Source organism: Athene noctua, chromosome 3, assembly GCF_965140245.1.
Source record: "Athene noctua chromosome 3, bAthNoc1.hap1.1, whole genome shotgun sequence".
NCBI classification, from domain to species: domain Eukaryota; kingdom Metazoa; phylum Chordata; class Aves; order Strigiformes; family Strigidae; genus Athene; species Athene noctua.
In genome coordinates, this window is record NC_134039.1 from 45,375,171 (window position 1) to 45,395,321 (window position 20,151).

The 20,151-nt window shown below is 42.1% G+C and overlaps 1 long non-coding RNA gene across 2 annotated transcripts in view; it reads left to right on the top strand.

Annotated features, from left to right (window-relative positions):
• The window catches only part of LOC141958648 (uncharacterized), a 124,660-nt gene that overhangs the window by 49,542 nt on the left and 54,967 nt on the right, over positions 1 to 20,151 (top strand). For both annotated transcript variants that reach the window (XR_012633299.1, XR_012633298.1), the window contains exon 2: positions 5,710 to 5,817. This is a non-coding gene — a long non-coding RNA (uncharacterized LOC141958648). The remainder of the gene's footprint in view (positions 1 to 5,709; positions 5,818 to 20,151) is intronic.

The following is a 20,151-nucleotide window of genomic DNA, read 5'->3' on the forward strand; positions in this document are numbered from 1 at the left end:
AGAGTTAAGCAGGAGAGAGGAATGGGCACTCTTCTGTGTGGGAGTGTTCTGCCCGGTACTGTAGAGAAGAGCCACACAGGTGTTCAACTCCCCATTGGATCATGGCTGGAAAAGGCTCTAGTGAGAAAAAGTCCCTGGCCTGAGGGACATTTAGAAAAGCCAGGAGAAACACAATTGCTGAGAAGGATTGCCACCACTTTGCTTTTAGGTTGGGCCCCCAGGACACAGGTTAAGTAACTTGCCCAAGGTAACAAATAAGCTGGAGGAAAGCCCAGCTCAGCACCGTAGCTCTTCCTGTTCTGCAGGGATGTGCGTGCTCTGTGCCTCCGCCGGCACATGGTGCCTCAGCCTCTGCTGCTCCCAGTGCACTCGGCTAGACAAGGTCCATGAACACAGGCAGTTCTGATGCTGGAGAGGGAATGGGTAAAGGAGTGAACAAGGTTTGTTTACTGTATGGATTTAGCACTCATTTAGCTCAGAAATTACTCTTGACATTCAAAGTACGTGGCAAATAGGAGTTGCTGACGAAAGGAGCTGTGAACTTAGCTGTAATGCTCAATACAAAAAGAGTAAGCAGCTTCCCCATGGCATTGCAGTATGCTGTGATATGGCCAACTACTCCATCAACCAGACAAATTGCTCCATTGTTTCTCTTTGCTGGGGTAAGCTGGTGTAATGTATACAGGCCTGAAACCCTTCTTCAAGAGTCACATCTGGCAGGAAAACTGGAAAAGAGAAAGGGCTGCAGTTCCTACAGAGGAAGACCAATCAGCTGTATCTTTAGACACATAATTTACTGGAGTGTTCTTCTCTCTGCTGGAGCCATAATTCACCGCCCTTTGGCTCTAGCCATGTCAGCTGAAGGTTTGGCTCACTGCTCAGCTGTGGTTACCTTTGTGAATGAGTGTTGGAAACTTTGGAAACTCAGAATGGGTGTGTTGTTGCTTATATGAAAATCAGACCTAACTTGGCATCTCAAAAATAAATCCATAAATGTCTGTAATCTTTATTCTGCTACCCTTGTTTCATTTTTTGGGGGGGGGGGGTGTCAAGAAAGAAAAAGAATATCCCTTCTAAGTAGTCTTTTGCTTTTTTTCTTTTACTCTCTGAAATAAAAAATCAATAAGGAAAACACAAGGCAAAGCCTTGGGAAAAAAATAAATTATTTCCATCCTTTCTTAGGATGCTGGAAATCCCTGGATGCCCAAAAGCTGCTGTCTGTAAGCAGAGTCCAAGATAGCTCATTTTATGTAGCACATATTATTATTTGTTTTAATTCATCACTTAACTCCCTGATATTCCCCTTCTGACATGTGATTTATGCCCTTGTACATCACGGTGAAATTTGGCATAGTGCTTCTTTTCCTTCTGTGAAAGTTTTAGTTTCTTCTTTTATAACATCATCTTCTGATTTATAAAATCAGCTTTAAAATAGACTTTGGGCCTTGGTTTTAAGCATTTCAAGGTCAGATGTTTAATCCCCTTGGAAGCGAAGGGGATTACACATGAACTGAGACATCTGTGTGAGCAGCCACACCTGGTGTCTTCAGGCTGCCTCATGCCCAGGCCTCCACCGGTTTCTCAGATCATCTCCTTCACGGCCTCTCTCATGTTCCAGGCCTGAATTTTTTTTTTTTTTTTTTTTTTTTTAAGGCATTCTTGGAACATATCTGCCAGGTCAGGCCTCACACAGAAGACAGCTAGGAATGAGACTGTCTGTGTCTTCCCACTTTGCCCATTATATTGACTAAAGCAGTGTACTGGGACATGTGAAGCTGAGGTATTCTGTGCTGTTTGAAGCACAGGTTATCCAGTTGGCAGTCTGCCCTACACAAGGCTTCAGTGTAATTTGAGGTGCATTGTCTTGAACACCACTGATCAGATCTATTTTACTTTGAATGATTCACTGCACTGTGGGCTTGACACTGCCTTTCTCCTTAAAGTCCCAGCTGAGTCCCCCTGCACCACTGTGGTGAGGCATGCTGCTCAGGCCTTAATGGAGCTTAATCACATATTTCCAGAAGTGCCACCTCTCCCCGTAGCCTCTGGCAGTCTGCCTGGCTTGGCTGTCTTCTGCACATCTCGCTTATCAGTGCTTCAGTCTTGCTACATATTGTTAAGGAATACTTCCCATTTTAGGACTTTCAGGATGCTTGCTGTGCAGTGGGGTGCCTTGAAATTAGGAAGTGCACTACTGTAAGTGGCAACACTTAAAAATCCCCTGTGAGAACTGTCTCTAGAATTTCATTGCCTTTGAAAAATGTTCCTGTTGATGGGTACAGTATTGGCTCCTTTTTCAGTGTTCCGCTGGAACAGCATCCCATCCTGTCTCCAAAGCCCCATACCCTACCCGACTGTCTGTACAATTTTTAGCGTGAGGAAACTGAATCAGCCTCCTCAAGTGATGATGTTAGGCCTTGGAGTATGATGAACATGGAACGCTCTTTGCTTGAATAGCTGCTACAGTTATTAATAGTCTTAAAAAACATCCTGGAAATTCTTTTCGGTCCATTCTTAGTACTCGCTGACCTCAAACTGGCAACCACATGAAAAAATGTTGGGAGGGGAAGCACGGATTAATACAAGAAAATAGAAACCACATGGTGGAGGGAAGGAAGATCAACAAGGCAGTATTACTAAAACAGAGGGCTCCTTCTTATTTCTCATTCCACCTCTTCTCCTCAGCATTTTTGATCAGGAATTACTCTTTTCTAACTGTTGTTCTTTCTTATTCCTGTAAAAGGGTGAGTCTGTCCTGTTGGTTTGTCCTTCTCCAAGCAACAATCCAGCAGGGATTATATTTTTGACTGTTATTAATTATTGCCACTGTTAATTAGAAGGAAGGCCTGTATGATCCTTTGTGTTGTTCTCAGATGTCTCGTCCCCTCCATTTTTCCTTGTCAGTAGGTTTCAGGGAGATTTTGGGGCATGTTAGTATCTTGAAGAACTAGGCCTGAAGAGAGAGAGACACATTACATCTAATCCTGTCGCAAGATTTTGAAATGGTATTTTGCATTATGAAAGCTGCACATTTGTACTATAATTGAATAGTAATAATGATAGCTTAACTAATAAAGATGGGATTTCAAAACACATTTTTCTTTTGCAGCTCAGCCTATAATTCTTAAATGGCTCCCTGCCAAAACTTTGAAAGCCAAAGATTATTATTTGTCAGCTATTAGAAATTGTGTGTTAAAAGTCTGATCTCCTGTGTTTTGTGCTGTGTGTACTACAGAGCTAAGTACTACAGGGCTACAGAAATATTGCTACAGAAATATTGCTTTGGAGGCTTTGCACGTATTGTATAACTGCTGGGAATTTGTTGTCCCTGGCCATAAAGAGACTGGAAATGATTATTTTATCATGCATTTAGAATATGTTTTCCTGGCTGGGCAGGAGAGAGGCAGGTATAGCCCTTATCTAGGGCAAGGATGGACAGCTGAGCTGCTACCACCACATTATATGACATGAAGGTATAGCCCATACTGAGAAATGATAAAACTACCCTGTTCCCTGTGCAGTCCTCACTTCTTTTCAATACTACTGCCTCTTACTAGTGAATGGATCAAGCTAGTGTTAGTAATTATCTTATACTACTTTGCAGGGGCATCTTTAAACAAATGATGGACCTCTGATCTCAACCTCAGCTTCTTGCAACAGTTTCCTTGCTTGTTTTCAGATTTATGAGTCTGCTGATACAGCAGGCTGGTCATGGCCATTTTGATACTGCACTTTGTTCCTCACATATTTCAGTAATTAGACATTTGATAGGGTTGCTTAACAGAAGTATGACTCTTATAGTCTGAGAATCCTCTTTCATCCTATGCTATCTTTGTTTAACCCCTCCAGAGAAGCACAACAAACACGCCCTGCCACCTTTTCCCCCTTGTCTTCAGTACTTGGTAGTAATGCATGTGTCACCTCTATGCCTCCTTTTATCACACTCTATAGAAGTATGCAGTCAGTGTATTTTTATATATTTTTGACTTACAGGGAAACTTTATTATAATGATGCCACTTGTTTTGTCATGTGACCAAAAGAGGAACTTTCTGAGGCGTTAACTGGTCAGTATTGACAGACTGGTCTTTCTGGAAAAGTACTGCTCTGACTTCACTAACTTAAAAACATGGCAATTAAATTGAACAGGTGAGGGAAAAGCTAGCCTTTCAGATTTGTTTCATTATTTTTTTCCCACAATCTAACTTACTGTTTGCACTATCCTAAAAATGTGAAAATAAACTATCTTTTATCTTCCAGTGATTTCACTTTTTAACAGAAAGTATGGTCTTTATTAAGGATTCTTGATGTTTTCCATGGTTTTCTAATAAATCAAACAGAAAAAAAAAAAAAAAAGGAATAAAATAAAGAAATCAGTTCAGACCTCAGGTAATCCCAAGAGCACAAAGTTTAAACTACGGGTTGAACATGTAGAGGATAGTGAGGTCTTGCCCATCTAGCACCTTTCCTTGAACTGAGAGCAAAGGAATTTGTACCCCAATAGCTCTGTGGTCTGTTTAGTTCCCCAGCTGAAAACTGAACATAAGGAAAATAAGGAACCATCCAGCACTGTACTGATAGTGGGACATTCCCAGTCAGCTCTTGCTTCACTACTGCATTGTGCACATTTCTGGAGTGAGCACAAGCAGCAAAGACACAGGACGTGAACCTAACCAAGGCAGAGGCAGAAGAACATGCAGATTCTTAGCTTTATTTTCACAGAAACTCACATTACTGGCCTTGATCACCTGAGCTTGTGCTAGCACAAGATGATTAGAGGATGCATTTTTCTTTTTTCCAACTTTGCCGGATAAACCAAGCAGCTCTACTCAGGATCAGTTTTCTTTGCTAAAGTGAATTATTTGTGTCTTCTGCTCGCTGTTCAGTGCCACCAACATAGCTGAACTTTTGCCAACATTGCAGGCAGAAATCTTAAGAAATGACCCCAAAAGTTGTCATCAGAGAGGTGGAAGAGGAATGTCTGAGTTTTTGTGGACTTTGCATTGCTGTAGATGGTCTGACTTCATTTGACCTAATCTTCCCCTGAATGATGGTGATAGATGTTGCGTTTGGGATCACCAGACATAGTTGAAGATAGTGGGTCTCCAACCTTTAGCTTTGGTTTGCTTTGGATATAGACAATCCTTCTATTTCTGAGTAGGTACTAACTTACAATGTTGAGGTTCATTTTTTTTTCCTTAGAAAAAGAAAAAATACTTGTAAATGACTTGTGATCCTTATGGGTTTCCTCTAAGGTTAGGCTCTCTGATGAACAATAAATTATTATGGTTCTATGCAGCAGAAGTTTTACAAGCACATAAATTGTCTAGGCATAGCTGTGGGATGGTCTGGGTTCCCTGGTTAGGGATTTCAACACTGACGTTCACAGACGTCACAGACCTGTTAGCTAATTGAAAACAAGATGTCAGTGCCATAACTAGCCTGGAAATAAAATGCTGAAAAGAGATGTGCTTGAGGGCCTATCCATATAAATTTCTATGCTGTAAAAAGCGGGAAGGATGCATTAGACTCCTTCAATTTAATGAAATGTTCACAAAACCTCTGAATGTCTAAACAATTATCAGTTGCTTCATTTATTTAGACTGCTTGCTTCTACAAATAAACTGCTACACTCCTTCCATTACTCTTGCTACACATGTAAAACTTTCATGTGGCTGGCAACTAATTTCTGTTGAATCTTTTCTCCTGAGAGACAGATCTGGAACGCGTTTGCAGTGGGGAAATTCAGCAGGGAGAAATTTGCTGTCTTCACTGGAGAAACAGAGATCCGCAGCTTCTCCAAAGAGACACCTTAGCAGGTAAATGCTGTTTGAACAAAGTCATGTGTGTACATGAATAGAGAAAGGGTTGTCCTAGCAGCAATGCACATTTCGCCTTCTAGGACTTTAGAAAATAAAAAATAAACAAACAGACGTACTTCAATTGTCTTTTGTTACAAAAGCAATTCACTTGTGTATTTTAAGTAAGCGTGAAGACTGAGATTCAACAGGACTGCTAAGGATGGCACTGATCACAGGTGTGACTGGTACCACTGGATGTGAGGGGTTTATTTCACATCTTTAAGCCCACTATTCCTTGGACAAGGAGCTTCTACCTAGGGCAGGAGTTCAGTATATGGTAGCATGTGAGATTTGGCTCTGTATTGTTATATGCTCTGCACAGGCAACCCAGTATGCACTTATCCAGCTGCACATCTTTAGAAAATGTTTTAATTAGTTGTATTGATCACAAGGGATAGCATAGGGCAGCATGTGTGGATATTATTATCTATAATAATCTGTTAACTAATGATGGAGTTGAAAGAGTCAAGTTTTTTTTTAAGTCCTTTCTGAAAATTCAGCCTCTGGATTTGCTTTTTTTCTCCTTTTCTCATTTGTTTTTACCAATATGGATTTTGGAGGCCAAATTATGCTCATATGTACATCCCTGTGACTGTATTACCATTGAGGACACTGAAACTTAAGTTAGATGGGCTGTTGATTCAGGGACTTCTCTAAAAGTACGTGTCCATCTGAGCAATGTGACTGGTGTCTAAAATTAGTATAAATATTTGAGACATTGGACCCCATTCAGTCATGAGAGAAATCTGTCAGATGACTTTGACCTTAGGGTGGAGGCCTGATTTGGCTGTGTGGCCCTTTGTGGCCTTGTATGAAGCCTGGAGTACCAAAAATCATGGGCAGATTTATGACTGTAAACTATATTTTTAAATATATTTTCTTGCTTCTCTTGTTAATTTCAAATATTCTTCAAGTGCACATTTTAAACTGCTGGTTTCTGTGAACCAGGCTCGTTTTGATTGAATTGGGTTTGGAGCCCTTGCACAAGTGACACAGAAGGAATGGTGAGCAAGAGGGCAACAGTGACCATCTGGGTCAGGCTGGGAAAGGCAACCTCTTCCACCAGCACAGCTGGACCTGGGAAAGGACATCTGTCCAAGTAACCAAACTAGCACTTCTGCTGCACACTAACAAGCTAGAGGTAATTAGGGTGCTGTCGTTAAAGACCTCTTAATCTGAGAGGGGAGACAGCTTGTTTGTGAACAGATTGAGGTCAGTGTAGCTTTGACCTGAAATATCTCGCTTGTTCACTGTCTGCTGTACCAAGACCTGCAGGTCTTGTCCAGGCTACACTGAAATCCCCCATAGCTGCTTTTACTCTGCCTCAGTTACTCTGATTGCTTATTTGCAGAGCATTTAAGGCTGGTTTCATGCAACGATCGCTCACAGTTTATGCTTAGTACTAACTCTCTTTTTCTTCTGGAATTTTTAAGTTGTGTAATCAAAATACTCTTCTCCCTGTAAAATCCATATGAAGGCTTGTGGGGAGAATTGGTATTCACTCTGCAAATGCTAGCGTTCAATTTAAACAAGTGTCAGTGAAACTCACCTAAAGAAATTATAAAGCTTAATGGTGTCTTCACTTGTCATTTGTCATTTGTGTCATCCCATACAATGAAAAGGTATTGCTGACTCTTAACTGTCCTCAGGAACATTCTCCATTTGAAATTGCTTCAGAGATGACTGAATATTATTTAACAAGAAATTTAAGAGCAATAAATAGTGCATTTTAGAGACTGCTGGGAAGATTGATGGGAAAAGATCTTGTTCTCTTTCAGATCGCAAACAAGAAGCAATAAATCAACTGGACTGATCTCAGCAATAGGAGATAGATTATACTCTACCAATCAGAATAAGTCTTGCTCTTATATGTGACTGCTCTTCAAAAGAATGGGCATGTTGAAAAAAAAGGGCCTGATGCCCATGAAAAGAGGCTATGTACTTCCACTTAAAATATGCACAGAAAATTGGTAAAGGCAGGAAATATACAAGGCAAAAGATCTGAGGTGAAGTAAATGGTGACAGAGAGGCTCTTAGATTAATTAACACCATTTAAAACTACTAATTTCTGACTGCACCAATAATGATATACCAGATAAAAAGCTTGAATTAAAAAGTATACAAAGCCAGACAGAATCACAGAATCATCTAGGTTGGAAAAGATTTTGAAAATCATCTAGTCCAACCATTAACAAGTTGTTACCAGTAAAAATAATGGCCTAAAGAAATTAGTTAAACCAGTCTAGCCAAACAGGCAGCATAATGGGCCTTTATTATCACTAATGAAGAATGCAGAAGAAATTACAAAGTAATTGGTAGATAGTAAACAAGGTTCTCTACACAGAGAACTGCCAATAGAATAACACACTTCTATTTTTGCTCATCTAAAGGATTGAAAAATGATGAACTGGGTGATTCAAGCCCATGAGATCTGACAAAGATAATAAGAACTTTAATTGCTTTATCTGACATCCTTTGTATAGTCCATGATTTTGTCACCAAAAGGCTTGAAGCTTACCTTAGAGAAGGAAAGAAAGAAGGCAAGGCAAGGCAAGGAAGGAAAAGAAAAAAAAAAAAAAAAAAAGGAGAAGGCAACATTTCTCCTATAAACCCTGGTCTCCAGAGCTGAGGCTTCAGGAAAGTCATCAGAAAATGTGAAGCTTGTGATTAAAAACTACAAGCACTAACAACATGTCTGGTGCTTGAGCCGGCTAAGGGGAGCAGTTATGATGGCAACTCAGCTTTTGTGAAGACCATATAAAATATCCAAACAGATAGGCAGCACAGGAATCACCATAAACATTGCCAGCTCTGTAGAAGGCAAAAGTCTGTGTCCTTGCCTCTTCTATCTATAGATATGCACGCATATAGCTGTGCTATATATAGATCTATGAATAGCATATATAGATGTGCACACATATAGCTGTGCATGCATGGGATAAATCTGCCTGAAGAAAAGCATTGTCATGCTGTTAGGCAGCAAGGGCAAGAGCTTCAACAGAAGAGTAAGAAGCAACTGAAGATGGCTCACAGGAGAGAAAGGGAACTACCATTTTTTTTTAAGCTTGGAGCTGAAAGATCTATTTTACATTCACAGTTACAACTATGTTAACAACCCTCATCTTCACAAGTTTTGAATGCTCTCCAATGTTTTGAGTTAAATTTTAGCTGGCTGTAAAATTATGGTTAAAAAGAAAACCAGTTTAAGTGAAATCCACTGGCTCACTTCTATGCTAAGCACAGTTGTGTGTCTGCATCTTTGGCTGCCCTTTGGAACAGCCCAGGTCTTCCCCACATCAGCATCATCATCAGGTACCACATCCCCCAAGGCTTGGCAGCATCCCTGGAGAAGCCCACCTCCCTAGACATCTATAGCACCGCAGCCTATCCTGTTCATGAAAACATCTAGAGTGATCCCTGGCACTTTGGCACTTCTCAGTTTGGAGGAAGAACAGAGAGAGACTTGGGGAAATCTGTTTTGTCCTTTGGGATGCACAGCCCCTTCCAGTCTCCTCTTTTTTCTTCCAGGTAGAGCCAGCTCTTATGTCAGTCACAGCAGGTACGTCACCAGACCCTTGGAGGACAGCCATTACCAAGCCGTGACTGCTGTGTCTGGTCTCTGTTAAAAGCCATAAACATGAAACCCAAATCTTTGATTGTGCAAAGCTGCAGTGCAGATCCGTGACTCACCCCTGTCACAAAACTACAGCACTGCAGTTCCCCATGGCAGCAGCACGTGGCTTCCTGCACCCCAAAGGCAGCACCAAATGACAGGGAAAGAGGAAAAGGTGCAATCAGTGCTGTTGACTTACACAGGAGATGACATCAGCTGTCCATAAAGCTCTCAGCACGCTGCCCTCGAGGGAATGGAAACAGGGGAGGTTGTATTTGACTCTTCTAGCATGACTCAACATGGCCCACCTTCACTGGATCTCTGGAGCGGGTTTGCATGGTTGGATGCATCTGCTTGGCTGGGTGCACATTTTCACGGGACACATATTGTTTCATTGTGCTGCCAGTTGTGGCAGGTAACTGTGGATGTTTTACTGCTGCCAACATTGGATCACTGGGCAAGATGCCTCCTTCCCTCACCTTTTTTATCTCTGGCCAAGCAGATGCAAGCCAAGAGTCAGAATATGTTTTTTTTTTTCCTTTCTTTCTCCAGACGCTTTGCACTCAGTTGGCTGTTTCCCTCAGCAGCCCTTCCTCTCCCAGATCTGAGTGTATGCCTACATGCAGCTATTCTAGCCTCACCTCATCAAGGTCACCAGTGGCCTGCAGATATAATACAGGCGTTTGCCCCATTTAGTTCAGAGTGGGTGGAGGGGGGATTGGGTGATTGAGCTGGCGCAGGTGTAATGGTGCTGAACATCAGCATAGCGTATTTTTCCTTTTCCCCCACTCACATGCACTTAAATCACCTGCAAGGTTCATAATGTGGCTAAACTCGAATGCATTTTCACAGCTTTAGCCACAAAACACCAAGGCTATTGCCTCCCCCCCTCTATTGCCAGTTGCATTTTGAGTCCCTGTGGCACAGCAGGGAGATGCTGCAGCTGTTCAAATAAACCATTTCTGGAAACACTAAAACAAGCAGGCAAGAGGAAGGTAGGCTTTGGAAATGGCCGAACCATTTGGCTGCAATTTTCCACTGAATTTCAGCTGGAGGTAGTACCACCCCCTTTTCTTCCAGAATAAAATATTTCTACCCTTACTGTTACAGACTGGTAAGGATTTGGGGATTTTTATTTTAAGACTGTATAATAGGATGCAGAAATCTGCCATCAGCCCCACCTAAAGTCATGAATTGTAAGATCCTGCCTAAAGTAATTTATTATTGTACAGTACACATAATTCCTGCCCCACAGAGTTTACAGTCTCAGCTGTGTTTTGTGCTTGTCATGGTGAAGCACTCAGGACTTAGCATCTAAATGATATCCAAAATTGGAGTTCATCAACAATCCCAAAATGTAAGAAATAATAATAAATGATTCAGGAATGCCACCATAAAAAAACCTCGGTGCTGAACCCTTGTAAATTTTAAGGCTCGACCCTGAAAATCCTAAATTATATTGAATGTAGCAATTTTTAAAAGTTCGTTGTGTCCAAAACTACGGGCTTATGTTATGTAAATTTTACACCATTGAAGATGCTTGGTTGACATGTGTTTGTAGTGCTTGTGCCACTTGTACAAAGTGGCTGTAAAATGTTATTTTCCCAATATGATCAAAATTACCAACCTTTTAAGCAAAGGTGAAATGTTCACCTTGAGACACATTGCTAGAAAGTTTGGCCTGTAATTTATGTGGCCAGTTCAGACAGTATTAAGAGATATCACTAGCTCTCTATTGCTCCAGGCTTGTTCAGAGAATTTGGGAGTTGAATTTAATATTCTCTCTCCCTCACTTGGAAAGTGGTTTTGGACCTTTGTCTGAAAAATACCCTTATCTATGGCTCAGTGCTTCAGGGATAAGACTCATATCTCTTTAGAAGGTTTTGAATCATCCAATAACTTTTAAATGCTGTACAAGGAAGGAAATAGGCAGGTTTTATATTGTTAGCAGGCTGCTTCCCACTTCTTAAGGTTATTTGTTGCTTCTGCATCCAATTTTCCCCCACCGGACAAGAGCAACTGTGACTCTGATGACAGGTTGTGACATGCAGGAAGATCAGGAGAACCCTCAGGGTTAGCAGGCAAGCTTAATCACTGAACCAGACAAAAATCAGAATGAAAACATGTTGCTGGGAGTAAAAAAAAGCTCAGTTTATGAAGAATACTAGAGAGGAAGGAAAAGATGTCTTAATATTTTTGACTGTGTTGGTTGCAGTGTTCAATAGCTCTCTTTTTCTAGATGAGTTGAGCTACGAAGGTCAGCTTTATGTGCTGTCTGCGTAGAAGAGGTACTTAGGCAAGGCGATTCTAAGTTTTCTAAGTCATTCAATATCTCTTGACACTTTACTTAATAATTGCTTCAGATGACCCAAGGGTGAAGTCACTACCAGCATCGCTACAACAGCTATAATGGCACACTACTGTCACCTTAATGACTTTATGAACTGCTAAGTTTAATGAAAAATGTGCCACTTCAGTGAGGCCAAAGATACCAGAAAATAAGGTTTGGGAAATAACAGTATTACTGTGGAAATGTGATCTCCTTAGTGGTTGAAGAAATTCATTTAATAAAGTTATAAAAATCCTCATAAATGTTCGACAGTTTTATGTAAATGCAATAAACTAAAGGCATAGGGAGAAATGAAACTCATTTTGCATTCATGATGCGCAACAAAATTATAATGCAGATGAGGACAAAATGACCTATAAACGTTAAACACATGGTTTAATACATAATATGGCAGCAGTAGCCCTGCTGAGCAGGCATGCGCAGTACTGCGACGCTACCGGCAGCATGGCATCGTCAGTGCTGAGGTGCGCGGTGGAAGAGCAATGCACTGCTCTCCTTTCTCCAGAGTAAGTATTGGACTTTGTGAGCTCAGTCAGAAAAAAAAGAGAAAACTAGACATATTTGTGAGTCTAACTCTTGGAAGCTTAAGGCCAGTAAGAATGTGATTATTGAAAGTTTTCCTTTCCTAAAGGATTGAAGTTCACCCTGCACTGAAAGCCAGCACAAGGTCCTTTTGGACCGCAGACGCCTTCAGGGTGAAAGCTGCAGACTTCTTCTCTTTAGTCTAACTTGAGTTCAAGTTGCTGTGCAGCTGAAATCTCACCTTCAGGGCTCTTCTCATCCTATTTAGAGTGGAAGGACAGAAAGCTCTGAGGTGTCCCACTGAGGACCCCTCAGCACAGCCAGACAGACGGGTGGGTGCTGCCCCCCTCATTGGCTGCCCTTGTCTTCCCGTCCCCTCTTTGCCTGTGGGCCTGTGTGTGTGCAGGACCTGTCATGTCCAGACCATGTTCAGTTAAATCTGAAGATTGCTGCAAGCTCCAATATGCTTGTACATTGCACAAGTATACTGGATTAAAAAAAGTCTTCTCTTGAAAATATGACAATGGTAAAGCAGATCATTGATGCTGTTGTTGAACATATGTTAATGTAAGCCATGTAGCAATTAGTATTATAAATGCCAGCATCATCTCTCTTGATAATGAATTTTCTCATCCTGTTGACCCTTGAGGACAGGTTTATTTTGACATATGCATGACATATGTGCCTGGGTCTCCTCCTTCAGTACAGAGCATGGCCAATGCTTCTCAAGACAATGTTGCTGGAGGTCAATTTACAGCAGGTTTTATTTCTGCCTGTAGTAGACACCAATGTTCACAGAAGCTCCTGGTGCAAATCCTGCCCTCCTTGTACTACTGACGTCCTTGGCGAACTGGGATCTTTGGCCCCTTCCCTGCCCTGCTGGCAGGAGGAGCCAAGCCAGAGGCTGCTCTGGGAAACCCAGTGCCAGGGTCTGGGACACAACGTGGGAGCTCAGGGGCCTGAGAGCGCTGCTGCCCCAGCTGTCCACCCTGCTCCTAGTGTACGGACAGCTGGACGTGAGCTGCCCATGAGCTGCTGAGGTATTACTGACTGTGAAGTGCCGCTCTCTAAGCCGTGGCAGTTGGGCAGCTGCTGGGCAAACAGCTCGGGTGGCCATGCCGGGGCTGGTGCTGACAGCCAGCACCAGCAGCCCGGCAGCTGTAGCTGCTCATGGATTGCAGCCCTTGCAAACCTCCTCCATGTATTAAAGCTGACCAGTCAGCACAGGGGTAGTTTGGGCTTTTCCACTTGTTTTGCTTCCTTACCCTCCTTTTCTATCATTTCCACTATTACAAATCATTTATGAGCAATAATTTCTGAGTGCAAATCAGAGCAAAATCATGCCCTGGCAACACAGGCGAAAGGAAGCCAAAGAAAGATAGTAGAAACTGATTTGATGCTGTAACATCAGCAAGCCTGCCAGATTTCCAGGCAAATAGCTGGAGACTGTGTTAGACTGACTCATCACTATGTTTGTGATTCTGGGGAGGTTTGCAGCTGGTTGGGTAAGTACGTTGAGCACAGAAAAAAATGTTGAGCAAAGGAAAAAAGAAATCCATGCCAAAGGCATACTGGCTTTCCCATGCTGAAATTTAGACAAAGGGCTGTTACGAAGTTGTGGTTTCTTAATGTCTAGAGCCTGTTTTCAGACCACGTTCAATTAGATCTGCAGATTGCTGCAAGCTCCAATATGCTGAATAATGAGTTTCCTCATCCTGCTAACCCTTGAGCACAGGTTTATTTTGACATATGTGTGAAATTTCTCTAAAATCCACCTGGGGCCTGACAACTAGGGTACCCTTTTGGGAAGGAAGAGGTGTGAGGCTGAACACCCATCAGCTAGGGTGACCCTAGCTCCCAAGCCTCTCTGACTGTGACATTGCTGCAAACCGCTGGCATCCCATTTGGAAACACACATCCTATCAGGAGGCTGAGCCATGGGTTGGACTCAGGTGCCTTAAAGTGTCCAGACAGCCCTAGACATTCAGGCAGAGCACCTTCACTAACCCTGGCTTCAGGGAGACCTTTGCAGGGGACTTTTTAGGCGTTGGAATCATCCCATGCAGTTAGTGGGGAGCCCAGGGATGGGTCAGGGTGGTAGGGTTATGGATTCAGGCATGTGTCTGGTCTAAGTCCTTTGCTGTTGATCTCATAGCGCCCAATACACCGGTTTATGGCCACATGGCTCTCATCAGGGAAACAGGTTGCAGCTCATGCAGAGGAGCAGCTCTGTGTTGTGTTCAGCAAGAGGATGAAATAGATAGGATGGCTTACTCTGGTTCGGGTGCGCACAACTCAATACACATGTCTCTAACCCAGCCTGTTAGGTGGCTACTTGGAGCTGTGATCACAGAGTCCAGTCTTACCTAACATACAGACATACCCACCTCAATTCCTTGAATCAGTCTCCTCCGACTGAACACTCACTGTTTTTTGTTGCAAAGCCGATGCTGGGGGACACTGCATGTGTTCTTGGCATCTCACCTCTTCTTTTTTTGTACATATCCTGTTTAAACCTGAAAATATGACCTGAAATAAGCTGCAGCTAGTAGTTTTCCCAGTCTGTGGAAGACTTTGTTATAAGGAAGCAGTGATACATGAATTGCTTTCCTTTCATGGAGCTTCACTGGTAGAGATTTTTTTTTGTTTGATTCTTGGATTTTAACCAGCTGTCAATTGACCAGGAAACTGAATGTAAGCATACTAGATTTTCAGATCATAAAACGATTGTGTTTATTTATTGCATTTCCTTACAGTTTGATTGAGCTTCATCTCTGACCTAAAGCAGAAAGCACAAGAGGAATTGCTTGAAGTGAATGTGGGTTTCTAGGTCATACAGACCTTAGGGGCTGAAATTACATGTGTGCGTCCTATTTGTCCCAGCTGTTGAGGTCTATGTTTGTTTTGTAATGACTGTGTTCTGGTAGTTCCCATTAGGCAAGAAGATACTAAAGCATAAGAAGTCCTGAAGAATTAATAGTCTACTTGCGGCTGAAGTGCAATAAGGTAATGACACAAGCAATAGGAAGGAAGGTAGGAGGAATGTCAGGGATAACAAAAACAGGATTGCGTGGTTATACAGATGATGTATGTGGGTAGACTGTGGTTCTGAATCACATGTAGAATGGACACTGCTGAAATCCAAAGATCTGACACAGCATTGCTCACCCTTGTACACCAAGGCTTTTGTGAACAGCAGGGTCAGACACTGAGGGCATGGACCTGGTAACACAGCTCAGGAGAACCACAGGAAGTTGTCAATGGTTCCCTTGCTTATAACAGTGCTCTGAGAGACCTGAGAAGAAGGGAACACTTCCAAATCAAATAGTATCTTTCCATGAAGTCTTTTGGGAGGGCCACTGCTCACATGAGAGGGAAAGTAGGCAGACTACCAAATGACCTTTAGTTTTTGGCTTACAAGACTTCTTTCCTGTTGCTGTGTTTACCAGCTAATGTTATAAAGTCAACGTTGCCTTTGATGTGTGCCCAGATATTATCAATGGTGTGCACAGTAATTCATTCAGATGGGAGTAGGTAATAGTCTAGCAACAATTTTATCTGTCCATGCTATAGTCTATAAAATGGCTGCTGCTGATTCATAGTGCTCTTGTTTGCCTTACAGCATTTTGCCAACATTTGCCTATATAGCGCTTGCCTAAAGGTAGACTCCTCTTCATGTGTGAAGCTATAGAAAACCCTAATCAGGAAGTTTTATATCCTTACATAATCTCTGATGTCTATGGCAATCTTTGTTATTGAAACTCTTGCATGTAAGAGCCATAGCTAGTCATGGTCCATTAGGAGGAGCATAAAGGCTCAGCATCAGTCCAGAAGAGTTTTGTCAGATTAGATTTGACATGAAATGATGCACAGAGATTTGCTGTCAAACGAGGAAGAAGAAGGAAGAGGTAGGTCTTTATACAAACCAGTAAGCTTTTGCCTTGCTTGTTTTCAGAAAGTGCACATCACATTCGCTTGTGAAAGTCCCTGAAGCAACTTTTGCAAGGTTTGGCAGAACTGCTGTAGCTGTAGCTCCAGTTGGAAGGGGCTGGTACTGATGGTCCTGGGTTTTCTCTCTTCCCAGCAATGTAACCTTTTGTTTCTTTCCCTTTATTTATCTATCTGGATGAAAGAGTGTTTGTGTAACAGCAACTTCTTCCTGCTTAATTCTAAAGCTCACATACTGCTTTTTCCTCTCTCTGGACAGAGAGAGAAGTGTGAGGATAGGAGCCCAGTATGGGCTGTTTAGATTTAGCCTTCTCCAGAGTGTATTTCCTGTCTGAGCTTGAGGGCGGGGAGAAGCTGCTGGTCTTTTTCTCTCAGATGCATGGCGCATGTTCAAAAGGTGCTTGCATGCTTGACAGATGCTTTCTTTTTCTCATTTACTTTCATTATTAAAAATAAATAGCAGCAAAATACCAAGGGCCAGAGTGCCTGTTTACATTTCAAAATTCAAACATACAGATGTGATTACTTCCCATTTTGAAGGGAGTAAAAAGAAGTTATGAAAAATTCACTGATTTTGCATCTTTTCAAAATATGTGATTTCACTTGATATTTTCTTCCTTTTTAATTTTTGTGAAGCCTTAAAGAAAAAAATTTAAAAATCGGGAAAGGGAGTACCATGCCTTCCCATCAGTGCTGTGCCACCCCAGCAGGTTGAACTGCAGCTCCAGCCGCAAGCTGAGCCCCGTCCTGTTGCCATCAAGCATTGCTTCCTCGGCCCAGATTTGATTTCCATGCCTGAGTAAACCCACCCACATGCCAGACTAAGTCCCACTGCGTCTGACATTTCAGTTCTGAGCAGGCTCCAGGATTCAGGAGCTGCCTGGGAAAATACACAAATACAATTCAGCCACGTAGGTCTCTTCCTCACCATTTGTGTTAGCAGAAGGGAAAGCCAGAGGGGAACTCAAAGGCAGCCCTGCTGTGATGAAAACACACTTGGAGAGATCAAGAGTCACAGCCTTGTAGCTGGACACAGTCAGTCCAAAGCATTTTACTTTAGGGAATCACACCAGAAACTAAAATGCTCCTTAACAATAAATATACGATAGAAGAGAAGTGCGAATTGCTCCTCAGATTTCCATGCTGCAGAGAGCATGACAGTAGCTATTTGGGGGCTGCTCCCCGAGCTCCTTTGGCCCCTATCTGAAATGATACTGCTTTTTTGCGGACTTCTGCAGAGTTTGCAGGAACGGCCGTTAATTGATCGTGGTATCTTTTGGCCACGTGCAGCACCTGCAAGATAAAGGCAGAGTTAAGGACCCAAGTGTCTGGAGGACAACACAGAAATCTGGAGAAAACACAGCCCTGGTGCTGCCTGTCTCTTGGAGCCAGGTATTTAGAGCTGATACGCTATGGCTGGGGTCTTAGAGATACGGTTGTTTCGGGGCATTGTTAATTATAAAGGCTAAAATCTCTAGCATAATAAGCAGTCAGACCAAAATATTCTCTTACAAGGGGAAGATAGGATACTGCAGGCCATTTCTAAGTCTCTTATCAGCCTCAGTAAGATTTCATTTTAGGACTGCCTGAAGTTAAACTACCAGCTGAACAGAGTGGGGGAAATATAAGCTATTTTCTTATTTAAAAATACAAACCGTTGCACATATTGTGAGGCTAATTGCAAATGCCATTTCGTTTTCTTGGTTCATTTTTCATAAGTGGAAAAAAAATCTGATGCAGTTGCTGTCTCTTTACCATTAATGTGCCAGACAGGGAGAAGAGCAACTAATGCCTATCCCTTGTTCCACAACTGCAGTCACTGTCTCTGAGCAAGTCAGATCACCCCTCCAGCCCTCTGTGTGTTTAGCCTGCAATTTTCAAGAGAACATTTGCTACCAGGCAAGTGTTTAAGTCCCCTTCGGGCCTTTGAAATCCGTCCTTGGGGAAAAGGACTACAAATGCTCTGGGCAGGGACTGGGTACTGATGTGTTTGCAAGGCTGGGGCACGAAGGGGCTCTGGTTTTCACTGGGCCTTCAGGTATTAGTGCAAGGCAACAGAGTCATCATGATAATCCTCCTTTTCTGCACTTAGATGGAAAGAACAACAGGGCTTGACAATGAAAATGGGAAGAGCAAGGTGGTAGAAAAAGAAGCATGCAAGAAGGAGGGAGAGGTTACAGAAGAACAACTCAGGGTGAGAACAGCAAATAGAAAAAAAGGGCTTTGCATCCAGGAAGGCGGGAGAATGAAGCAACAGCACAGCATGAAAAATAAATATTAAAAAATAGAAAAATGACTATTAACAGGTGGAATAGAGCAGATGAAGCAAAAGGATAATGGAATGGTTCATGAGGGAACAGGGAGAAGAGAGAGCAAAGGGAACAGTGTGTACTGACAGCTAAGCACACAGGAAAATGCAAATGATGGTGTTTAAGAAATCTTCCTGTGTTGCTTGGAATTAGGATGCTTCTGGCTCTGCCACAGGATTGAGAGTGAAAGCCAATCTTCTTTGATCTGCTCCAGTGGTGCAGAATGACTCTAAGGGAATGTATCAATTAAGAAAATATTGAAATTGCTAGTACAGCATTTTACATATCTTAGGTTCCACTGAAAGCAGGGTGCAGTGGAAAATAAATTAACAATGATACTGGCACTCCGACAACCCACTGAGTTCTTTGTAGAAAAGGGTAGGCAAGGGTACTATTGTGCATGTTCTGTGGATCTTAATGATGACCACTGTGCTATAAAATTGCTGTGATTGCTTGCCTCCCCCAGTAGCCATGTAAAACTGTGCTTCATGAATTTGGTAACCTTTTTCCCCATGAAAATGTATGCCAAACTCCTACCAGTTAATTTCCTTAAGGCATGAGCAAAAAGCCAGAACCCCTGGTGTGAAATGTTAACTAGAAGACAAGATGGGCTACAGGAGGAAAACTGCAATGTTTACAGGTTGGTGATGATGCAGACTTCAAAGGTGATGGAGAGAGATGTAGGAAAGGAGTTTACCCTATCATTTATTGGTCCAAATTTCATGAGCACTTTCACATGTGTAAGTCCCAACACCACCTAGTGCAACACTGGATCTTCTAATTCTTGCACAAGACATCTTGTCACCCTGGCTATGATTAAAGTCTTCTATTCCTGATGTACGAATGGGAAAAACAAGAGCTGAAAAAAAGTCTAACGGTAAACTCCTTCCCTCCTGTTCATGCACCTACAGAAGTGTTTTCCACTCCATGCTGTTATTTACTTAAATGCAGACACTTCAAAAGGACTTAAAGATTTTCAAACCCAGCAACTTCACTTTCTTTGCCTAAGGCCATGTAAATCATGACTGTTGATCATTCATCAGATTCATCAGGTCCGTGGCTATTCTATTATCTGGCTTCACCAAACAAGAAATCATTTAATCTTCCTGCATCTTTGCCCTCTCATGATGCTGCTGATTCCAACTTCTGTCATTCATATGGGATATAATGAGCACCATGTATAATGCAGAGCATTAGGTCAGTTGAGAGCAGAGAGGAGCATTAACGTTATGAATCTTGTACTAAGACTCCAGCTTGTCATAGCTGTGCTGCTGCAATGAGCCACATACGCACTCACTTGCATTTTTCTCACACTGTATCGAGAGGGAAGATCTTGTCAAATAGCTTGATTAATATTTCATTCATCTTTGACAGAGATAAGAAAAGGAGATGGGGATCTGTGTGTTCTTTATTTTTTTATCATAGCCAAGGAACAGTTGTAGATACATCTTTTATTATGTAATTTTTGCCTGATTCAAAAGGGAATAGAAAAAATCACGTCCTGCACTATGCAGTAGCATATCTAGATTTATTCTACTGTGGAAATAAAA